This window comes from Bos indicus, chromosome 15, assembly GCF_029378745.1.
Source record: "Bos indicus isolate NIAB-ARS_2022 breed Sahiwal x Tharparkar chromosome 15, NIAB-ARS_B.indTharparkar_mat_pri_1.0, whole genome shotgun sequence".
Classification (NCBI taxonomy): domain Eukaryota; kingdom Metazoa; phylum Chordata; class Mammalia; order Artiodactyla; family Bovidae; genus Bos; species Bos indicus.
Window position 1 is genome coordinate 20,813,309 of NC_091774.1, and position 6,909 is coordinate 20,820,217.

The following is a 6,909-nucleotide window of genomic DNA, read 5'->3' on the forward strand; positions in this document are numbered from 1 at the left end:
AAATAGATTAGAATCCTGGAAAAGAAATCACTGAGGCTTTTGATTTCTTATCCAGCTCTAAGTCTCCCCACTTTAGGTTCTCCCCTTTTCCCAAAATAATTATGTTGCAATGTCTAGTTTAGTAGAGTCAGTGCTTATATAATTATGACTATCAAATATTATTCACCACTGAATCAGATATTATATCATAACCATACTTCTTATATAACCTGCTTTTCCTGGCATTAATAATTGCTAATCCCCCCCTTACTTCTGATGAAATTGTTTAGTTTTCTACATATCATCACTTTTTGTCCCCAGATAATCCAACAAATTTGGCAAACTCTTAGTAATAATTTTTCCCCAAATTCTCAAACACAGTAAATAATCAGTTCTATTTTTCTCCTTAAATGTCTCCCCTTCACACTCGCACAGGCTTCTGTTCAAGTAGGAATGGCTACTTGCCAGGTGTGATAAACATCCATCATCCTAGGACTCCCCCTTTGCCAGTCTCCTGTATGCATCCTGATTATTTTTTTCTTCCCCTAGATTTCATGTCTTCCCGTTTCTTGTTTACTCTACATTGTGCTGAATTATGCGCCTTGATAGCTTCCTCTTAGATGATGCATTGTGGGCATATCATTCAAAACTTGCATACCACCCTTACATTTTGTGACAGTTTGGCGAAATAGAAACTTTTTGCTTATAAGCTACTGAGGGTGTTGCCTTATTGTTTTCTAGCATTTTGAATTGCTGTTTTAAAGTCTGATGTCAGTCAGATTGCTGATTGTTAGTACATGAAGTGACCACATTTTTCATCTGGGGAACTTTTAGAATCTTCTTTTTATGCCCAGTGTTCTGAAATTTTAGGATGATGTGCCTTAGAGAGTGTGGCAGATGCTGCTGTTGGGCCATCAGAAAGCATGCCTTCCTTTGCAGAACAGCAGGGTAGTGGGAAGCCATGCGGGCCCTGCGTGGTATCCCCCAGCCCACCCACATCTAGGAAGACCCTTGAGACCAGTTCTCTACAACAGAAGGAGTATGAGTAGAACGGATGTGTCTGTCATGTGGTGATGGGATCAGGCGAATGGACTGAGGTGTGGGAAGCCAGAAACAGGGGTGTACTGGGCTCTTGGCTCATCAGTATCAAGCAGGGGGTGGGGTGAGTGACCCAATGTGGTGTTCTTAAAGCCACTGGAAGTCTTCCAGCTTCAGCCCCACTCTCTGCCCCCACCCCTGCCTGGTGCTTGGTGACCCTCTGGGAGAAGTGACTCGTCTTGCACACAGCCCTTTCTCCTGGCTCTCAGGGTTGCAGTTTTCTTACTTTTGATAAATTAGTTGCCTCTCATTCATTCATTTTTCTATTTTCCAAAAATTTACAGAAATTCTTTTCTGCTTTGTGAGTTGTATCATTTTCCTTCTGTTCACTGTTATTTTAGTGAAGTTTGGGTGGATCCAGAAGTGTATTTGTTTTCTAGGGTCACTATGCATCGCTTCTTGGCCTTTCGGCTAAGATCAAGTGTAGGGTCACTATGCAAATTGCCACTAAATTGGTGACTTAAAAAAACAGAAATTTATTTTTCATTTCTAGAGGCCAGACATCTGAAATCAAGGTGTCAGCAGGGCCACATTCCTCTTGGAGGCTCCAGGGGATAATCTGTTCCCAGGTCTCCCAGCTTTTGATGGCTGCCAGCATTCCTTGGCTTGTGGCTGCATCACTCCAGTCTCTGTCCCTGGGATCTCATTGCCTTCCCCAGTGTCTGCGTAACACCTCTGCCTTCCCTCTCCTAAGAAGATGCTTGTTGCTGCATTTAGGGCCCACTCAGATAATCCAGAGTAATCTCCCTACCTCAAGGGCCTTAATCACATCTGCAATCTACTTTATCATTTGAAGTAACATTCATAGGTTCTGGGGATTAGGGCACAGACATATCTTTGGGAGTTTTTATTTATCCTACACACAGAAAATAAAAGCATATGGTCAGTCTACTCTATTTGGGAATTCTTTCTAAGTCTTCTAATACCTTTAGATTTTCTTTTCTCTATTTTTAGCTGTGCTGGATCTTCCTTGCTGTGCGCAGGCAACTCTGTAGTTGCAGTGCTCAGTCTTCTCATTTCAGTGGCTTCTCTTGCTGTGCAGCATGAGCTCTAGGCAAGCAGGTTTCAGTAACTGCGGCTGGTGGGCCCAGAAGTTGCAGCTTGTGGCCTCTAGAGAGCGGTCTCAGTAGTTGGTCTCAGGCTTAGTTGCTCCACGGCATGTGGGATCTTCCCAGACCAGGAATTGAACTCTGCATTGCAAGGGAGATTCTTAACCACTGGACCACCAGGGAAGCCTCTAAATTTTCTTTTAGACATTTATATCTCTGATCCAGTTGGAGTTTGTTGGAGAATGAAGCTTCTCTGATATCCCAAACACTAATTAATAAATATTTTTCTTTCTCCCTTAGGAAACAAGGGTGAATAGCTCTTAAGAGGAAAAAAATAAATAAAACATTCACGTTTGTTTTTCTACACTAAATACAAAAGTATTTAAAACAAAAATTTTTTAAAATAGATATAATTTTGGATTTTTGTCTTCACTCACTCTGGATTGTGAAGTATGTGAGTGACATGCCCATCTGTGCGTGGAGAACAGAAAACCCCTTCTCCAGTATCACTCATCTGATGGGAACACCCCAGCCTCATGCATCAGGATGAAATATTACAGGCACTAGTATTACTCCTACAGACAGACAATAGTGGGAGAACAGTGTGGGGTAGGGAGTGCTACCCTTCGCTTCCTTCTGGCTTTCTAGTCTCCTTGGAACAACATCCTCTGAGGCCTGTGATCCTGTCCCTGCAAAACATGTAGTGGGTGGTCGAAGACAAAGCAAGACAGGTCCCTGGACAGACTTCCCGGGAACCACAGGCCTGGCCAAACCCCCACCTGAGCCTGAATAAGAGCCAAATGCTCACATTTTCACCTCATTTGTGACATATCCTGGGGCAAATAGCCAATTGCCTCCATGGCAGGAACCTCCTTTGCAGGCTACAAATAAGGATTTTTCTATCTCAGCCTTCTTTTAACTTACTTTAGGAAAATTTAGAGTACATCAGGAATAATTGTTTTCTTTTAAAGCACTGTAATTTAGTTTCTTTCTGGACTTTGAGTGTATGAGTCACATTTTGCAACAGCACCATGAGATGCAAATAGACAAATATTTTTTTCTGAAAACTCGATTTTCAAGCTAGATCTTTCATTCCTACTTGTTAGTTTTAGTCTTAATAGTGACGTTCAGTTCAGTTCAGTTGCTCAGTCATGTCCGACTCTTTGCAACCCCATGGACTGCAGCATGCCAGGCCTCCCTGTCCATCACCAACTCCTGGAGCTTACTCAGACTCATGTCCATTGAGTCGCTGATGCCATCCAACCATCTCATCCTCTGTCGTCCCCTTCTCCTCCTGCCTTCAATCTTTCCCAGCATCAGGGTCTTTTCCAATGAGTCAGTTCTTCACATCAGGTGGCCAAAGTATTGGAGTTTCAGCTTCAGCATCAGTCCCTTCAATATTCAGGACTGATTTCCTTTAGGATTGACTGGCTTGATCTCCTAGCAGTCCAAGGGACTCTCAAGAGTCTTCTCCAACACCATAGTTCAGAAGCATCAGTTCTTCAGTGCTCAGCTTTCTTTATAGTCTAACTCTCACATCCATACATGACTACTGGAAAAACCATAGCTTTGACTAGACAGACCTTTGTTGGAAAAGTAATGTCTTTGCTTTTTAATATGCTGTCTACATTGGTCATAGCTTTTCTTCCAAGGAGCAAGTGTCTTTTAATTTCATGGCTGCAGTCACCAACTGCAGTGATTTTGGAGTCCCCCAAAATAAAGTCCTTTAACAGGTCCTGCCACACTCAGTGTCCCCAACCCTGCAGCAGGCCACCGCTGACCCATGCCTCCACCGGAAACTCCTGGACAGCCACAGACAAATCTGGGTCAGTCTTTTGTGGGGCCACCGTTCCTTTCTCCTGGGTCCTGGTGTACACAAGGTTTTGTTTGTGGCCTCCAAGGGTCTGTTTCCCCAGTCCTGTGTAAGTTCTGGGGGCTCTATGGTGGGGTAAATGGCAACCTCCTTCAAGAGAGCTTATGCCATACCCAGGTCTGCTGCACCCAGAGACCCTGGCCCTGTGGCAGGCCACTGCTGACCTGTACTGCTGCAGGAGACTCTCAAACACTCAAAGGCAGGTCTGGCTCATTCTCTGTGGGGTCTCCTGGTGTGCACAAGGTTTTGTTTGAGCCCTCCAAGCATCTCTGGCAGGTATGGGGTTTGATTCTAAAGGCAATTTTGATTCTAAAGGTGATTTTGTGAACCAGCCGACCCAAGAGTTGTTTAAGGCAGAGGAAACCAGATCACTGGCTTAGAGATTGGGTTCTACTCTCTCTAAGAGGCCATCAGGGTCAGGTTCCTCCTTGCTTTCTTACAGCCCTTGTCCTTCTATAACCTTGGCTATTGAGAATGGGCTCAGACCACGCCTACGACTTTCCATTCCTCACTGATGTTCTTATCCAACTGAAATTCAATGGCTGATCATTTTAATCATCTCCTTGAACACACTCCAAGCACCCTTTTCCATCTCATGGGATTCTACTTTCTTGGACCATCCCAACCTTATTAACTCCAGGTGGCCCTGTCTTCCCTCATTGAGTGTAGCAGCAGAGCATGCAACCTCATGAACTGGGTTCACTTTACATTCCTGGAGGCCCTTATGCAGCCCAGTAATCTTATGAGTTTCCCTGGTCCTTCTGTCCCCTCATTGTCCTCACGGGTTGATGGAGAGGACAGAGCCCTCCCTCGCCGTGTGGATAAGAGAGGGCCAGTACTGTGAGTCCAAGCTCACTCAGCCCCAGCTCTCCTTCCTGAACTCTCTCTCCACTCACCGTGTCATCACACTCCTCAGAGGATAGCTCCCATCTCTGGAGAACTGTATTCTTATTCAGTCACACCCACTAAGTCTATTCAAAGAATCAAGGAGGCAGGGGGCTCTTGGTGGTTGACAAAGGCGTGGAGGTACATAAGATGGGGTATCTATTTTTACTGATTGCCCTGTTAATCTTGGGTCAGTTATCAATTTCTGTCTCTGAGGTTTGCTCTCAGGATGATCTACAGGAGACCATCTTAAAAGTGGTAGAGTACTAAGTTCATCCATGAACTATAATTCATTATTTGTAATTCAATAAATTTTAGTAGCATCACAATGTTGAAATCTTGCAGAAACATTATATATCTGGTTATTAATCAGTCATAGTAATTTAGGTAATCACAAGCCTTCTTTTTACACTTTTTTCTCTTTCCTTCTAGCACACATGTGTTTACCATAAACCCACAGTCTCATGATTTTAATTTTAATACAAAGATTAGCCTTATAATTTCAATATAACTATTAATCTTTTATATATAACCCAAAGTATGTCACAAATCAGCCTCCATCCCACCTCAGTTTCTAAAGTTCAAAGTTGTGCACACTTGAAAAAACAAACCTTTGGTGTCCAGATAAAAATCAGAATTGCTTTTCTTTCCACGGTACATTGCTTTGTGTTGCTATATATACTCTATACATTCATGGAGTTCATTTCACCCTCCTTCACCTCCCGCCACACCAACCGACTAGACAGAGCCCTGGCTAGATGCCTAATGAGCTCTAAGGGTCTGGAATCCACAGTAGATTCCCAGTTCCAATCCTTCTTTGTGTGATTTCACAATCTGCCAAAAACTGCTTCCTTTCTATTCTGGCTCCATCTATTGGACAAAAATGACCAGTGCTTGCCTAATTTCCCCGTTGTGGTTTTGCTTGCAAATCTTCAAATTAAACAGAACTCTAATATATCTTACTTTAACATTATACTTAAATGTGACTCTGTGAAACTCTATTATTCCTGGACAGGAATTTAAATAGTTTTTGATCATACCTCATGGACACATTTCCTTCTTTGGAGGAACGTTCCCATGTTCCTTAACAGTCAATAGTGGGTTAACGAGAGCTTATGGAAGCTGGAAACTTCTATTCATTTTCAGTGATTCTCAATTACTATTTTCAATATGCAAAGTTTCCCTTTATGGAAGATCTTCTGTTGATAATTGTTACTTCTATTAGAATCACAGGAACTGACCTGGGTCTTCGGTTCTAAGTGAACACATTGTTTATATGACTTTCCAATCCCTTTGCCCTCTTTATCTCAGGAAAATCTGGTCCACCAGGTTATCCACATATTTCTAGCACTTTGAATTTCATTTCTGGCTGTTTCACAGTACTTCTACTCTCAAGTCCAAGGATAAATATCTTTAGTTCATTAATTCTTTCAACTAATATTTATTGAATGCTTACTATGGACAGAACATTGATTTATTTAAATCAAAGTATGTAATATATTTGTTGGGAGTATGTTAAAGTTGCTACCCTCCTAGTTTGGAGAAAAAGGAACCCTCCTACACTGTTGATGAGAATGTAAATGGGCATAGCCACTAACTATGGAGAGCAGCATGGAAGTTCCTTAAAATAGAAATTATTCCTAAAAATAGAGTTACCATATGATCCAGCAATCCTGTTCCTGGCCATGTATCTGGAGAAAATTCTAATTCAAAAAGATACATGCACCCCAGTGTTCACAGCCTCACCATTTATATAGCTAAGACATTGAAGTAATCTAAGTGTCATCAATACATGAATGGATGAAAAACGTGACATGATGGATCACAATGGATATGTTACATATATTGGAATACTGTTGTTGTTGTTGAGTTTCTAAGTCATGTCAGACTCTTTGTGATCCCATGACTGCAGCACACCAGGTTTCCCTGTCCTTGAAAGTGAAAGACTACTCAGCCATAAAAGGAATGAAATCATGCCATTTGCAGCAACACAAATGCACATAGAAATTATCATACTAAGTGAAA

The 6,909-nt window shown here is 42.2% G+C and overlaps 1 non-coding gene across 1 annotated transcript; it reads left to right on the top strand.

Annotated features, from left to right (window-relative positions):
• Positions 1 to 1,468: 1,468 nt before the first annotated feature.
• LOC139176175 (U2 spliceosomal RNA) lies at positions 1,469 to 1,660 on the top strand. The gene has a single exon (XR_011560632.1). It is a non-coding gene; the product is annotated as a U2 spliceosomal RNA (small nuclear RNA).
• The last annotated feature ends 5,249 nt before the right edge of the window (positions 1,661 to 6,909 follow it).